Below are 17,841 nucleotides of genomic sequence, written 5' to 3'. Positions count from 1 at the left end.
CACCCGCGCTGTGAGATGGAGTTCATAGACCTTTAGTAACTTTGCTCCACTTGGATCAGTTCCTAGCTCTTTGGCTCTATTGTGGATACTGTCCTGCACTGTAGTTACTCCTACTCCTCTGCGTGGGTTGAGATGATCTGTTGGCTGGTCCTTTCTTGAAGGGCTTAACAGTGCATTACACAGCTTGATTGATGCTTCAAGAAAGAGGTTGGTAAGAGGGCTCTATGCTGCGTCCTACCCATGCGGGGTACTGACTAAGAACTAGAATTGTTGAGGGGGGCCTGGCAGAGGGCCAGGGCCCAGGTAGAAACACGGTGGAGAGCTATCTAGCTGCGTCCTTTCTCCACCGAAGCTCAGATAAGACTCCTTCTTCACCCAAGGGACTACCTAACCAGCGTGTATGGTGCGCTGTGATTGAGTGGAAAGAGTGCAACAGGAGAGTGGAAAGGAAAGAGGTGATAGGACCGAAGAAAGGAGAGATCCTACTGGTTAAACAGAATCTGGTACATATACATACAATAACCCAAGGTAGATCCAACCTAATTTGTCTACTTTGGCTCTTGCATATTGTGACACCTTCAGAAGTGATTAAAGCGACTCTGTACCCACAATCTGACCCACCCAAACCGCTTGTATCTTCAAAAAGCTGCTTTTAATTCAAGATCTGTCCTGGGGTCCGTTCGGCAGGTGATGCAGTTACTGTTCTAAAAAATAACTTTTAAACTTGCAGCCCCCTGCCCAACAGCTGTGGCTTGGAGTATCTGTGCGCTAACTTTGCACCACCCCTCTGTCCCTCCTCCCCACCCTCTTCATCATTACGAATGCCACTGGAACATTTTCTCCTGTCTGAACATTGCACAGGTGGTTAACGATCCAGCCCATGTTCAGTATTCACACAGCTGAATACTGAATAGGAGATAATCTGCCTGGAGCATTCCTAATAATGAGGAGGGCGAGGAGGAGGGACAGAGAGGTTGGGCCAGCCTAATGCATACACAGTCTAAGCCCCAGCCATTGGGCACAGGGCTGCCAGTTTAAAAGTAGTTTTTTAGGACAATAACTGCATCACCTGCAGAACAGACCCCGGGACAGATCTTGGATTAAAAGCAGCTATCCTTCTTTGTCTCAGCGGTAACTGCAAGATAACAGCGGAGTAAATCAAACTGTTTTCGTCCAGTATTCATAGCTTAGCTGCTGCATGAGGTTTGCAGGCCCACAGCATAGGGATACTCATAGTCATCCTAGGACCTACAGCCATTTCTCTGCATTGCACAAACCACTTTCACACCATAGGATTCATCCCACTATCCGCTACCTGCTTGAAGCCCTATATGTATCCAAGTTGTTGAAACCATCCAAGATTGCAGGCATAAATTTTTTATTTTTTTTGTTTCAGTAAATGTAGGCATACATTTAGTGTAAAATACAATAATATACAATCTATTCCGGATTGTAAATCCTCACAGACATGCTTCTCCATGTACAAGGCTGTCATTCAGCTAATTCTTGTTTATTGTACCTGTTTTTTTGTCATATGTTTTTTATTTAACCCATTTGGTCATAGAGACATGTCAAAAGTTTTAATTGGTGGTAGAGTGGGTGTTCAGACCCCCCTGATTGCTAGAATGAGCTAAGAGCAGTGAGCGCTAAACACGTTCTCTCCCAGCTCTGCATGCAGGTCTGATATAGACTCCTATAGTAAGTCTAAGTTCGCATCTCAACATGTAGTAAGGATGAGGTTTCTGCTGTTAATTTATGTAACATGTAGGTCACAGTAGGCCATGTTACGGCCAAATGACGGACATCAACTATCTAATAGAGAATCTAAGCTATGTGGTATTTATGCTCAGAAAAGATGTCAAAAGTAATGGTGGTGCCAGATAGTGATAGGACAGAGCAATTGTGTCCAGTGCCGTCTTATGCCACATCATACATCTCAGATCCCCTACCAATCAAAACGTTTGACATGTAGCTACAACAATTTAAAGGTTTTTGGAAGTGACAGGTACAACTTTGAGGTAGTAAAAGCCGATTCCACTGGCATGTCAGCAGATCCAGGATCCGGCAGCTGTTCCTTACTGGGAATGAAAGGTGTCTGTCACTGTTCCTGAAATATGGAAAAAATTAGAAGTGGTGGAGATGCAGTTCCTAAACTCACATGTTGTGATAGCAATGGTGGCCTATTGCTCAATTCCAAATTTTGCTTTTAGATCAACTAATGAAACCTGTTTTTTAACAACTTCTCAGTCCTAAGAATAGCCGGAATTTTTCATTTTATGAATTAATCAAAATGTTGGGCCTTATTCACATGTCCCGTAATCTACAGATTCGTGTTTCCGTATTCGGATTAGTGCACATTGTTGTCTATTGAGCTACTCACACATCAGTAGATTACAAGGACACAAACCAATGCTGAAAAAAAGGACATGTCCTAGTGCGGACGCAGATTTTATTTTATGGATCCTCTCATAGAAATCAATAGGATTAGATTGTAACCTGTTTGGCATTCGTATTTCCGTAAAAAACAAAACAAAACACGGATGAGCTATAACTGACATGCTAAAAAAAAAGGATTTACAGAAATACGGATGCACTACATGTGCCCAATCTGTAATTTGTAGCGGATTGTACCGGTGGAGTGTACGGGAATCTACAGACTTGAAAAAAATGTTGATATGATAAGACAGCACAACTGCTGTTGGTTTATCTTCTGTACCACCCTATGGCTATGTTCACACAATGTTTTTCCAGCTCCGTTTAAAATAACGGACGTTATTTAGCAGCCTGGAATCCCCTGTGCAATGACTGGTGTTTGCATATTATTTTAGTTTAGGATTACTAATTGGACTTTGGCTGTGTCTTAATTGAAAAGTGCATTGAATTTAAGGCTGCGTTCATACTACGTATATTTCAGTCAGTATTGCAACCAAAACCAGGAGTGGATTAAAAACACAGAAAGGATGTTGAAATTGAGTGGATGGCCGCCATATAACAGTAAATAACTGCCATTATTTCAATACAACAGCCATTGTTCTAAAATAACAGCAAATATTTGCCATTAAATGACGGCCATCCACTCAATTTCAACATTGTGTGAACAGATCATTTCTGTGTTTTTAATCCACTCCTGGTTTTGGTTGCAATACTGACTGAAATATACATATACTGACTGAAATATACCTCATGTGAACGCAGCAGATAGTAAAAACGGAGAAAGAACGGTGACAAAAGGAAAACTGTGTGTGAACTAGTAATAAAAAACATCCGCTGTTTGCAAAAGACGCCCGGAAATAATGATCATGTTCATTATTTTGACGTCCGCGACAAAAACACACGTTATTCAATACGCTGTGTGCATTGGACGTCCGTCTTCCCATTGACTTCAATGAATTGCCATTGCAGTCAGTTAAATCACGGCAAAAACTGCAGTTATTTTAAATGTGAAAATTGGCCGCTTTTTCCCTATTTTTAACGTTGTGTGAACATAGCCTTAGGCATATAACTTTCTAATATTGTGTCATTACCACGTGTACTGTCTTTAGAACAGCTTTGTTTGACTTACATCTGACAGGAAGTTGTATAGTCTTTTTATTTTTAGTGTGGTGTTGTCTCCAGCACCCCTCTACTGTCTCAGGAGGCTTGTCTGTGGATCTTGTCTCTGAGCTCTAGCCACTTTCCCCCTGAGTGGTCCCACCTCTGCCCGGCCCCTTCAGCTACATCTCCATCTACCTTACATATACAGTACATATATATCTTGAGGTGTGTTAACAGCAAGCTACCTTGCTGTAAACATCTAGGGCAGGAGGAATACCCCTTTAAAAATATTTTTTACGGCTGTACTGGAGCTCATCATTTGTTACTTTTTTTAAGTGTCTCAATATTCTTTTGTTTTTATTCTGAACAACAGCATAAAATCTTAACCATATCTGCATAGTGTTATACATTGGTTTGATACCATATAACTTTCTATGGTTACTTACCTGTCTTTGTTTCCACATGCTTTGTATTTAAAGGGCAACACTCCAATCTTTTGTGATTTATGGACAGAAAGAAACTGGTGTTGGGATGAGGCCTAGGACCACTCTGGTGTTTTAACCGATATGCCAGATACCAACAAGGGAATCATCATGGCATCAGTTTTCCTCCAGCATGTTACTGCCACCCCGGAAGGTCAAATATTGGTTTGAATTTCCAATTCTTCACTCAGTTACATACTTTTGTATCAGACAGCAACCAATCACAGCTCATTTTGAGAAACAAAAAGTGAGGTATAGTTGGTTTCTATTTGATTCCCTTTAATTCCTGACTTACCAGTCTATTAGGCCTTATTTATACATCCTGTAATTGACGGATATGCACAGTATTTCTGTACTCAAGTCTTTAGATTCCTTCCGTTATCCACCCGTACAATTTGCTAAAAATGACAAATGATAAAAAAATATGTAGTGCATCCATAGTGCATCTGTACTTCTGTAAAGAAAAAATTTCAATGTCAATTATAACTCTGTATTTCTGTAAAAAAAATGAGGATGCCAAACAGGTTACAATCTGTAAAAAATACCAGATCCCATTGATTTATATGAGAAGATCCGTAAAAAATATAGGTCCGCACTAGGACATGTATTTTTTTTCTTAGCATTGAAGGTCCATTTACACAGAAAGATCATCTGACAGATTTGAAGCCAAAGGAGGAGAAATCTCAGGCTTTTCTTTATGACCTGTTCCCTGTTTATAGTCCGTTTCTGGCTTTGGCTTCAAATCTTTGGCAGATAATCTGTCAGATAATCTTTCTGTGTAAATGGACCCTGATGCTAAGTTTAAACGGAGCGATAATTGGCCCGTTCACACAATTAATGATCTCGAAGTAACGATTTTTTTTTATAGGAAGCAAAAAGTTGTACAACAGCACAAACCCAGTATAGTTGAATTGGGTGCCCGTCTCTCCACCCTGGCCCAGGGTGGTGAAAAATCCAGCAATGAAATAGGAGACAGCACATCCAGGGATAAAGTTGAAAAAACGTATTTAATGACACACCAGTGCGCGACGTTTCGGCTGAATAAGCTTTTCTCAAGCAGTGATACAATACAATGCAAGCTAGGTAGTATTTGTACAATGCAAGCGACTTCCGCATTCGGCGCTCTGGTCCGGAATCCCGCCACCTGGTATGTTGATGGATATTTGCTCCTCCTTTTTGTTTATTAATTATTTGGGGTACTCTGCACATCTGTGGTTTTTGTGCCAATTAACACTGTGTGTACACGTTACACCGGTTGATCCTTATTTGTGCCATGATCAACTTCATGTATTACATGTATGTATGTTCACTTTACTCAGTTGAGTGTGTATTTATGAATTATGTATTCACGATTGTATTAAATTTGTACATTTGCTATGATTATATGACACTAATTACTTGATTGATATTCACTTCACTTGTGTACAAATACTACCTAGCTTGCATTGTATTGTATCAATGCTTGAGAAAGGCTTATTCAGCCGAAACGTCGCGCACTGGTGTGTCATTAAATACGTTTTTTCAACTTTATCCCTGGATGTGCTGTCTCCTACTTCATTGCTGGATTTTTTTTATAACAATCAGCGTTTAGACGGTACGATATATCGTACAGAAAAATCATTTTGCGATCGTTTTGCGATCGCGCGCCTGCAGCCCGGCCCGCCCCGCCCGCAGCCCGCCCCCCGCTCAACCGCAGCCCCCTGCGCCGCCCCGATCGCCACCCCCGCCGCTCCGATCGCCCCCCGGCCGCCACTCACCCCCCCCCCCGCTGCCGCTCCGATCGCCCCCCGGCCGCCGCTCTGATCGCCCCCGGCCGCCGCCGCTCCGATTGCCCTGACTATCGCGCGAGGACTTTTTACACGGAACTATTGGCGGAATTTTTTGCGATCGATAAACGACGATTTATGAACATTTTAAAAGATCAAAATGAACGATTTTTCAATCGTTCGCCGCGTTTACACGTATCGTTCGAATTATCGTTCGAATTCAATCGTTATCGCGGAAATTCGCCCGATAATCGCTCCGTGTAAACTTAGCATGAGACCTTGTAATCTACTGATTGTGTGAACAGCCCAATAGACATAAATGTGCACTAACTCCAGTATGGAAATAAGGATCTGTAGATTACGGGATGTGTGAAAAAGATGCAAACCAATGCTGGAAAAAAAAGGACTTGTCCTAGTGCAGACGCACATTTTTTACGGTTCCCCTCATAGACATTAATTGATCCGCTATTTTTTACGGATTGTAACCTGTTTGGTATCCATATTTCCGTAAAAAATACGGACGATTTATAAATCATAAGTTTGTGTTTTTTTAATCTACTCAACTTTAACTAGTATTGTGCAGTCAGTAAAAAAAAAGGTTTTACGGAAATACGGATTCAATACGGATGCCCAATCTGTAATTTTTAGCGGATTGTGCAAGAGGACTTGAAAACAATACTAAACGTGTGAATAAGGCCTGACTTTGTCTGATCTGTGTACTTGGCTTTGAATGTTATTTTGTCCAACTATATCAGTTCTTCTATCCTGCTTATTACTCCTGTGCTAGCTAGGTTTATCTCTTTACTCTCATTCATTACATCCAATCCATGTTGTGAGGCATATATTAAAGTTTGCTACTCTATCTATCTATCTATCTATCTATCTATCTATCTATCTATCTATCTATCTATCCTTCATAGGCAGAACTTGAAGCTCCTGGCTCATGAACCATTTAAAATACTGATGTAACAGTTTGGCTTGAAAACTAGGTTGGATCGAACTCGAACCTAGCTGGACCTTTCATATTTAATTTCTGATATCTTCACAGTCCGTGCGGAAGGAGAAGACAGCCTATTACCTAGGCTGAATCCCAGAATTCTAGGCGGTCCCTGGGATGTCTTCTCCTACACGGACTGTGAAGACATCAGCAATCAAATGTGGAAGGTCCGGCTAGGTTCCAGCTCGATCGAACCTAGCTTTTCCCGATGTTCGATCAAGCCTAGTCACAGGTGACTACTATAACTGCACTCCCTGTAGCTGCTTCTGTCTCATGATATACCTTGTTTTCTTCCAATGTTCTTTATTGTATTGCCCTGTTAAATTCATTAAATAGCAAACACAATCCTTAAAAAAGCCTTTAAAATCAATAGGATACCTAAAAACAACTTCATAAATTATTTAGTCCTTTTCCTTTTGTTGAACTCCAGTTATTTATTCCCTATTCTAATTCACAAAACAGCTGTTTATGATAAGGAGTCTTCCTTCTCCACATATCTGGACAGGAGGGGTCAATTCTTCCTTCGACTTGTCGGAGTTCAGGAACTTTTTTTGAAAGCAAACATAGATGTGGAATTTATGTCGGATAGCTGTTAGAAAATGTTTACATTTGATAAAAGATGTTCTTCCAGATAGAGCCATAATAAATCTGTCTTCTTTCCATAGGTTGTATATGACTACTACAAGAAGAGAGAAGGTTTGCCTTGTGCATAAATTATGTTGACTTACCAGTTTTTTGGCTATGGTTCTACCTATGGAAACTTGTATGTTTTACATTAGACATAAATGCATTCACATGATTTATTTGAAATACTTCATAACATGTTGCAATTCCACCATAAAAAAAAGAAAAGAAAAACATAGCAATATTTCATATGACCTCTCACTCACACGTGTATGTTAACTGCTCTGTTTATATTCCCTATAAACATGGGCAATTTGTTTTAAGGCAAAAGCAGTAAAGGAAACAAGCTCAATAAAAATGCATCCTTCATTCTCCTACATGTTTACAGCTAGATACATAAATGGCTATAAGGTTCATCAGACCTATGGAAGCATTAAATTGTCTGTCACTTTGTGCAGCATATGAATGGGCTCATGTTCCTGTTTCTAATTAGCTTCAACATAATGATATTTACATGCAATACTCCGCTTGGCCACATGGTGTGCTATTAAGGAAGACTATGTCCAAGACCATCTAAGAGCACAAAGCACTCTTACTCGGTTACTGTATTTGTAGCATGATAATCTACATTGCCACCTAGTGGAGAAAGTTTTAAGTGCAGTACATTTTTGCTCTCTATAAAACACAATTGGTTTGAAATCACAGCAGCACACTCAGCTATAGTTGTTAAAAGAGTTGAGTAGTCTCCAAAATTGGAGAGAATGAGACATCCTCTATATAAAGGTACCAGGTCATGCTCTGCCTAATACCTAGGACAAATGCCTCTCATTAATATGCACACAATAGCCTGACATTTCTACCTAAGCCTTAAGTACAGCACAAAACCTCTCCAATGCATTATTCCCAATAATTTAAGCAGGTTTGCCTTTTTCTAGAAACCTGCCTTTATCCATGGGATATGTTTGGTATTGCCGCCTTCCCTAGTAGACATGGGTAATCCCAATAACATTAGGATTTTGTAATTCTTTTGAGTGTTGCCGAGTTGCAATAACAGATAAGGCAGACTGAGGCTATTTCTTCATAAAATCCCTTTAACAAATCAGTTTTGACTGAGGGTGAACAGAGAAAGAGGAAGGAGAGAATGCTTTCCTTCCTAATCCTCCATTATGTGACTGATGAATTCACTGATCTACCGAAGCAATGACTATAGGAAACAGCATTTGTTCTTATATTACCTTCATTTCTTGCCACAATGTTTGCACACAGAGTAAGGCGTAAGAGAGGAGGGCCAGCCAGTTATAGTCCAGAACCTGACAATTTATGACATGATATTTCTGACACCCACTCGTGTACTTGATTTGAATGGAGCTGAGCTGCAATACTAAATGCATCATTAAAACATGGTCATAGTGTTGGGTCTTAACTGTCCAACAGAGGAGGCCTTCTCTGTCTGACTACTTTCTGCCACAGTCGCTACAGACTTCAGCATCTGGAGGGTCAAACAGCCTGAGATTAATATTAGGCTTTCTTCAGTAAAATTTTCAATGGTCACTTGGTCAGTGGTCCATAAATCCGCGACCACAGACAATTTTAGGAACCATTTGAAGGAATGCGACCCCCACCACGATCCGCACCATTAAAAAATAGGACATGTCCAAGTGCGGATCGTTGCATGGATCCTCCCCACCGCCTGGCAGCAGAGATTGCCGAGAGAACAGGAGCGCAGAAGAAATCTACTCGCCTACTTCCCCTGTGCTGGTGAATATGTAAGCCTGCTGGCACAGGGGGAGTAGGTGAGTAGTCTTCTGCGCTCCTGTTCTCTCTGCTATCTCTGCTGCCGGGCGGCGGGGAAGCTGCATTTCTATTGGGGGATCTGTGCTGCGATCCTCCGTCTGGTCATCTCAGCGGGGATCGTGGCACGGATCATGTGAATAAGAGGAAAGACACAGCTCCTGACGCACATGGTGTAGATGGCATACAGTGAGTTTCACCTAGTTACTCAAATAGTTGATGGACAGTTACGTTGTTGCTGGGTTAAGGAAAGTTACGTCCTGGTTTCTCTGCGTTTGTTTGGTATCATGTGAAAGATTCAGTCTCCAGCCAGGTCCCACAAGTGACTGGAGTGATTTATATGGTTATTATATGTTTCCAAAGAACGCTAAACACATTAATATTAGTGATCGCTCAGAAATGTGGAGAAGGCCATAACAAGGACAATAACATTTTTAGCATTGACTTTAGAATAACTAATTCTGTACAATTCAAGCTGTATAGCATTAGACAGGACTGAAAATGTGCAGATATACTAGTCACTAGTGTTTATTTATCCTGGTGGGGAATGTTCATCAAAGTCTCACAATGTATCGGTAGATATTAACAGCCAAACACAGGCCAAAAGACTGCCTATTTGTCAAGTATATATTGGTCCAAGTCTTCCCCAAGTCTACAGACAAGCATATTTAATGTAAGTCAATAGCAGAAATATAGAGCTCTAGTGAGACCACATCTGGAATACTGTGTCCAGTTCTGGAGACCTCACCTACAAAAGGAAATTGATAAAATAGAACAGGTACAAAAAAGGGCTACAAAAATGGTGGAGGGTGTCAGGCATAAACCATATCAGGAAAGACTTAAAGTGTCACTGTCATTATAAAAAACCTTTTACATGTCATGGAGACATGTCAAAAGTTTTGAGCAGTCTGGGTATAAATGTTCAGACCTGTACCAATGGGGAGATAGAGCGGGATAAGGACTGCAGCTGCAGCGCATCCACTCTCCTGAGTTTAAAAAAAAGGTCTTGCTCCATAGGGGGAAAATGTACGTTTTTTTTTTAAATTCAGAGCGTAGAGTGCATCTTCTCCCTACTCTATTTACTGATCAGTACGGGTTTGTATGTTAAAATCAAAACAGAGTGTTCGATCAAAACTTGACATGTCTCATTGAGGATTTAAATCTGTATAGTTTGGTGGAAAAATGGGTAAGGAGGGAATGGGGGGTATGGTCGAAAACCTTTAGGTATGTTAAAGGACTTAATAAGGTTCAGGAGGGAAGAGTTTTTAGTAAGAAACTGAACTCAAGAACAAGAGGACACAGTGAGAGGTTAATTGGAGGAAAGATCAGAAGCAATGTAACAAACACTTGTGTGTCTCGGGGCCTTCAATGCTAATGGTCCCTATACACCCAGGGCCGTATTTACCACTAGGCACCCTTGGTCCAGTGCCTAGGGCAGCACCTTGCAGGGAGACAGTACCAGGGAGCAGGGGGAAAAAACAACTTTTTTTTGTTATTTTTTTAGTCTCCCACCTCCTGGTCAGACTTACTAGTAAATCTGGTGACTTTGAGGGGGGTGGGGGGTATGTTCAGGTCTGGTGTGGCTTTGAAGCTTAGAGCTATTACCTACCAATCTACCAATCCTGTGGTGAGAATTCCATCACACAATATGCAGACGACTCTAATCATTGATTCAATGTGTAAATTTATGTTATAAGCAGTTAAAAACCATGAAAATAAGATTCAGACAATGTTTCTACATGTAAAGAAATGCATGTGGCCGAAACCACGCTCCCCCACGATGGGGCGTCTTCGGTTTTGTGCCTAGGGCAGCAGCAGCTGTTACTACGGCCCTGTACACACCTTATACATTTTGAGGCTGGGTTCACACTACGTATATTTCAGTCAGTATTGTGGTCCTCATATTGCAACTAAAACCAGGAGTGGATTAAAAACACAGAAAGGCTCTGTTCACACAATATTGAAATTGAGTGGATGGCCGCCATATAATGGCAAATATTTGCTGGTTTTTTAGAACAACGCCCGTTGTATTGAAATAATGGCCGTTATTTACTGTTATATGACGGCCATCCACTCAATTTCACCATTGTGTGGACAGATCCTTTCTGTGTTTTTAATCCACTCCTGGTTTTGGTTGCAATATGAGGACCACAATACTGACTGAAATATACGTAGTGTGAACCCAGCCATAGTCTGTACCTTCCGCTTGTAGGTGTAAGGTGTATGGGGCTTTCCCAAACGTCCACTGGAAGATGATGTTGGTGGAGAAAGGGGTTGGGCATGATGAGGAATAAATACCTGACCCCTTTGTTTTTGGAGAGAAAGCTGCAGTCAGAGCAGTCTCACTGCTTACCCCTGCCCATAGAAACACAGAAATGCTTTGTCGTGCCAAACGTTCCAGTGTATACAAACATAGAAGATTGTTGGCAGAAAAAGGCCACCTAGTCAATCTTGTCTGCCCCCTGTCTGCCTAGTCTGCCTGGGGAGGATGCGGAGAAGATAGGAGAGACAACTGACAGCTGAACGATTGTTTGGCCATCACTTATTGAAGGTGCATGGCCACTTTAATGGAATCTTTTTCTTATCATCTATTTTCCAGCCTGATCCTCATAAGGAAGGAATGCCGTCCACACCAGCAAATCATAGCTTCTGCAACAAGCTTTCTAATGAGTCACCAAATCAGCTGTAAAAACTGAGGTAATCGACAAAGCAGATGCCAATAAGTGATTATAGAGGTAATTTGTTCTATTTGTATTTTCGCTAGTTCTCTTGCCATGGGTAATACCACTGCTTTTGTAAGTTTTGGGTAAGTGGTGGTTAATACACCTCATGGTGGATAATACACCTCAAATGGACTACATTTCAGATAGTGTCATAAAACACTGAATAGAAAACGTTATCTAGACACAAAAAGATTTCATACTAAAACTCACCTTTTGGCCACAGTCACCTGTAAGGCACTTTTTTCCCCACTTACAATGAAAAACTGTTGATATCCAAAGAAATAAATCACGAAAAGTGGGATGAAATATTTCATATAACTAAAAGACACAGGGAACTGTTGTGACTTACACGCTGCTCGAAACCATGAGCCATTGGGGTGGTCCTCCATGGCTTCTCCCCACCACATCAGACATGATTCATAGCTCTCTCCCTCTTTGGGTATAGGAATAGATCTATCAGTATAGGCCAGTGGGGTAGGCAGAAGCCATTGTGATTCAGGCAGCATGAAAGAGATTCCCTTGTCATACTGTAAGTTATTCTTCTCAACTCCTCCAAGTACTTGCATGCTCATTTCAGCATGTGTCTCAATGTGGAGATGGGGGTAATCCATAAACAGACACCTCAGACCGCGGCCCACGTCTGTTGAGAACAAAAAGATTAGGCATTTTAAAATCCAAGAACCTAATCTTATTTTCTCTGACATCTGCAGTTGGGGGAAAGTCAAGACACCCTCATTCACATTAGATGGTTCATCAGTCCCACCATAAAAAGCAAGTATAGCTTACATTAATGTGTATATGTGCATACTTAGGGGGACATCTATAAAGACCTGTGAACTTGTACGCTAGTCTTAAATAGGGCCAGTCCCAAACTACCAAGCTGGATTTACTAGGCACAAGTTTCTTAGTAAATTTGGCCAGACCTGCGTCTGTCACAGGGATTGTGCAAAATTCTAAATCTACTCCGGGGCAGCTGTATATTTTTTCATGGTTTACACCTCTCTCCAGAAGTAAACCATGATAAATTAGGCCACGCCCAAAAAAAAATCTGCTTTTTTTAAGGCAAAAAACATGCTTTTAGGCTATTTTAAAGCCATTATATGGGATTTAGTTTATAACTTTTTTAGACGCACTGAAAATATGTTGTAAATGACATTTATTTTATAATATTTTATTATATTTTCAATAAAGAACAAACATAACAAGAAGTAATAAAAAACAAAGTAATGCATCAAATAGGTAACAATGACAGCCTTTGCTAAAACAACACAGGCAATTTCATCTGTATTTTGGCAAAAAAAAAAATCCCTTATGCTTACAGTTATTGGGTTGTAAAATGGCCATTCTGGGGATGGAGCATGTATTCATAATGTAAAATTGTGTTTAGACTTTCTCATCCCACTGGAAAACCCATGTCCTTGTAATAGAAGTATGGGGGGAGATTTATCCAACTGGTGTAAAGTAGAATTGTCTTAGTTGCCCCTAGCAACCAATCAGATTCCACTTATCTTTTCTCACAGATTCTTTGGAAAATGGAAGGTGGAATCTGATTGGTTGCTAGGGGCAACTGAGCCAGATATACTTTACACCAGTTTCATAAATCTCCCCCATGGTTCAAGTCGGCCAGAATGGAAAGCACTTATACTCTTGGGTATAGCCTTATAGATAGGGGTTCAGCCTTATAGATAGGGGTTCCAAATGGGGTGTACCCTTATAGATGTCCATATCCCGCTTTAGCAGTTCCAGAAATTCCTGTCCTGGGAGGAGGTAAGCCATGAATTACATATATACTAGATCCTGATTAGCGACTTTCCAGAAGAGGGCAAAATGTTTGAGACAAATAGGAGTAAAAGAGCTTCATTGTGTACAAGCCACAGCAAGCAAGCGTTGTCCTGCAGTGTGACTCCTTCATGTTAAACCTAAATACAATGCCAATAAAAATAGGTGCAAGGTGCATGTCTATAATGCCTCCCCCCACATCATGCAAGTAGCAAATGTTGTGCCTTCTCCCGACTGCTGGCCGGCTCCATGATGAGGGAAAAAAACCTGATGACAGCTCCTGTCATTACCAGGCATGTTTCTGTCTGGAGTTTGTGCCATTTACAGTAGAAGTTGATTCTAATGAAGATAATTTGACTTAAAGCGAGCCAAAATTCACATCTGTAGGTGATTTATTTCTCATTTAAACTCCTCTTCTATTTTCCCATACTTAGGTAAGACATGATCGCAAAAAGAGAAAAATATGAGTGGAGGAGGGAGGGTGCAAGAGTTCACAGGCAGAAAAAAAATGTGAAAAATCATCCGTCATATTATAAGAAAAATAGATGAAGAGAAAAAGCACATTCACTTATACACATGTACATTGGCCGGGACTAATGATAGATAAATAATGTATGCCTATAGATCATTCCAGACTGTTTGCCTTATTTCGCTATTGTTGCTGTTACTAAAAGATAACAAAAAAGGGTTTTTGTATTTTAAGAACTTTCCCCCTATTTTTCCATGAACCTACACTTGACTTTTCATTCTTGTGGTTGTCTGGAGTATTCAGGATCTATCATTGGTCTTTTGTGATTGAGCATTTCTAGAACTTAGGCTCATAAAGGTATATAGGGCACTACTATACATAATTATATGGAGGCATATGTATCTTTATCAATTGGATTTTGTATAAAACAGAAAAAAAAATTACAGCAGTTGGCGCGCTTACAGCACAGGTATCGCCCATGAAACCTGTCCGAGAGACATTTTAGATTGTGCATTGTGATGGATATAGAATAGAAAAAAACTGATAAAAACTTGTATAGGAGTAACTACTGAAATTTAATGCATTATACGCAGCTATTCAATAGTCAGATATACATTGACCATAGATATAGTAGAGAATTTTGGTGCTCCCATGAACTTTTATCATGTGTTATTTGAAGTTTATTATAGGACTACATGTAACCGTGTCTTTACTCTTATTGTGCCCCCTCAAAGAATTAAATAACAAACTGAGCTCTGCTACATGTACAAATGACTATAAAAACGGTAAAGGTTCAAGACAAAGAAACACAAACTAAGTTGTCCTTATGTAGTACCATATTTAATAAAGAACCCACCAGATCACCATTTCACATATGTTGTTCACCACCAACTCTGTTGCAGACGCTTTCATCTTAAGTATAAATCCTATTCATATTCCTGACAAGTGAAATATACATAGGCACCAAATTAAAGGAGCAAGCCTATTGCTGATTATTTTTGTAAGTTGAAACAATGGTTTGGCATATATTTAACTCTTCCACTGCCATGGTGGTCTATCTGAAGTTATATGGGGTCTGCTATATAAACAGTTAATGCCATCTGGTGGAAACTTAGATTGGTACATGAAATTAAACATACAAATGTTAAGAAGTAGATCTCATTCTATCAAACTGTTTTTTCTTGTGTTAGGTTGACTGAAATGCAAACTTAGTATTTAACATTAAAAAGATTGAAAAAAATTATGATGACAGTACAGGAATTAAAGTTTTAAATAGGAAAATTTAGTGTGAAATATATTTTTTAAAATTTTAACAGGGAAGTACTCTCTTTGAGATATCTGGAATTTGGTGTGTTTTTTTTTAATTAATTAAAATTTAAATTACCATTTATATTTTAATGTAGCAAAAGTAATAATAATAATAATAATAATAATAATAATAATAATAATAATAATAATGAGTTTAAAAAATAATAAATAAATTAATAATAATAATATTTACAATGCATTCTTTACTTTTTACTAGATTTATTATGTTTACATGATCTATAAAATACAAGTAAATAGGTAAAAGGTAATTCAACTGTTATATTTATTATAGCATTTGTTATTAAAATGTATACTTTATATTGTACATTTTATATATGTCTCTTCTCTCACTTGCTTATTCTACACTGTTGTTTATCGCATGTCTAACAACATTTTGTCATGTTAATGTCATGTTAGAGTCAAGTCATGCTAAAACATACAATATGAAATCCTATTCCTTCAATGCTTATAAAATATTTACTTTCAATAGATGTACATTAGCTGGCTGTTCTGAGAATATTTGTATAGCGTATATTTGTAGAATGACATTATGTAATGTCATAGACTAGACTGTGAACTAATATATTAGGGAATTAAAATGTAATGTATGACAGGAATGACTGTGACTGTGTGAATGTTTTTTTCCTTAAGTTAAATGTATCTGAAGTATAAGAATCTAAGTAATATAAAACGTATCTAAGTAATATAGAATAGAATAAAAAATATTTAGAAAAAACTTTTATTTTTGCCTAAAGAAAAATAATTAAAACCTTTATTTTTTTAAAACGTAATTTTCCTGTATTCTCCTCCTTTATTTGTTGATATAATAAAAGTACATTTCCTTGACCAGTAATAATAATGATAATAATAATAATAATAATAGTCAATTGTTATACTCTATTGTTGATATAATCTTACACGCATTTTGTATTATGCCCTTTATACACAGTGTCATCATTATATAGAAACAATAATAAAATAGTAGAAATTATAAAAATGTTTATCGTGCTAAGATATAGTTTCCTTTGTTGCTTACTATTGTGCACAATTAATCTAAAACAATTAGAATGTTTAAGTTTTAAACTATGAAAAAATAAATTACATAAAACAAAGAATATCTAATATAATGTGATATTGCATTGTATAGTTAAATCTGGACTTATAATATATAAAAACTGTGCAACAGTAATGATACTGTATTATTAATAAAAAAAAAATAAACGTTATATTTCATATGTTTCTGCATTTAGGACATGCTTGGTTATTTTTTTGCATATTATTGTAATATTTGATTTGATAATTACACATTGTTTTGTATACTGATTAACTTTACCCACAATTTATGTAATAATAATAATAATAATAATAATAATAATAATAATAATAATAATAATAATAATAATAATTTAACCTAAACAAGTACAAAGGTTGTTTATTAAGGGAGTGTTCACATAGTCAGTTTATTAAATTGCAATTACAATTATTAAAGCCAAATCCTGGAACAAATTATGAATGGAAGACTGAGATTTCTTCTCTTTTCATATCTATTTCTGACTTTTTATTAACTGCAATTAAAAACCTAAATGTATGGATTTAGCATTAGGCTGTTACATGCCGCACAGCATCACCATGGAAGTACCTGTAACCATTGAAGATATATTGCAACAACTTCTTAATTATAATGAGTTCTTGTTCATTAACTTTTACAGTTCTCAGTAAAAATTAGATAAAATTACATTGTATTCATTACATCAGCAGAAATAGGTAAGGTTTATCATATATATATATATATATATATATATATATATATATATATATAGTTAAGTTCTATAGGTGCCTGCGCTTTAAGAATTTCTATCAAATACAAAATATGAGTCCACCAGCTAGTAAATACAAAACAATGATGAAGACATGGGTTGGTCAGGTGATCTCTATCCATACAACCAACCAAACAGTAAATGGATAAATCTATAATTCGATAACATAGTATTTAGATATATATGTAAATGACATAAAGATTACCTGTTCTGTCATTAACCTGTGTGAACCTGAATCTAGTATAAGCCAAAAAGTCCACATCTTACAAATCCCCCCTTCTTTATTTAGAGCTGAGGGCAGATCATTGGGAGGTGTTATCTGTAGATAACAGGTGAGGTGATAGATATGATGTGATACTAGATACCTCCATGATACTATCTAGTAAAGGCTTCCTGCCCTTTGCACAGTGCTCCAGTACAGAACGTCTCCCTCTCTCAATGACATTGCAGGCGAGGGAATAGGTTTCCGTAGAATGACAGGAATTTTAAGCCATCCCTTTGCTATTTCACAATGGTTAACGTTTATTGAAGCCATAAAGTGATTGTTGGCT

General features: G+C 38.3%; 1 long non-coding RNA gene across 2 annotated transcripts; it reads right to left on the bottom strand.

The window, feature by feature from the left end:
* Positions 1–1,400: 1,400 nt before the first annotated feature.
* Positions 1,401–17,565, bottom strand: LOC138787366 (uncharacterized). Of its 2 annotated transcripts, none has more exons than XR_011362355.1 (3): positions 17,496–17,565; positions 12,267–12,557; positions 1,401–2,107 (listed from the first exon to the last, which is right to left on the bottom strand). It is a non-coding gene; the product is annotated as an uncharacterized lncRNA (long non-coding RNA). The 2 variants fall into 2 exon arrangements; XR_011362356.1 differs by lacking the exon at positions 1,401–2,107 and adding an exon at positions 12,127–12,180.
* Positions 17,566–17,841: the final 276 nt, after the last annotated feature.

The sequence above is a fragment of the Dendropsophus ebraccatus genome, chromosome 3, assembly GCF_027789765.1.
Source record: "Dendropsophus ebraccatus isolate aDenEbr1 chromosome 3, aDenEbr1.pat, whole genome shotgun sequence".
Classification (NCBI taxonomy): Eukaryota; Metazoa; Chordata; class Amphibia; order Anura; family Hylidae; genus Dendropsophus; species Dendropsophus ebraccatus.
This window is presented reverse-complemented; position numbering and strand designations above follow the sequence as displayed.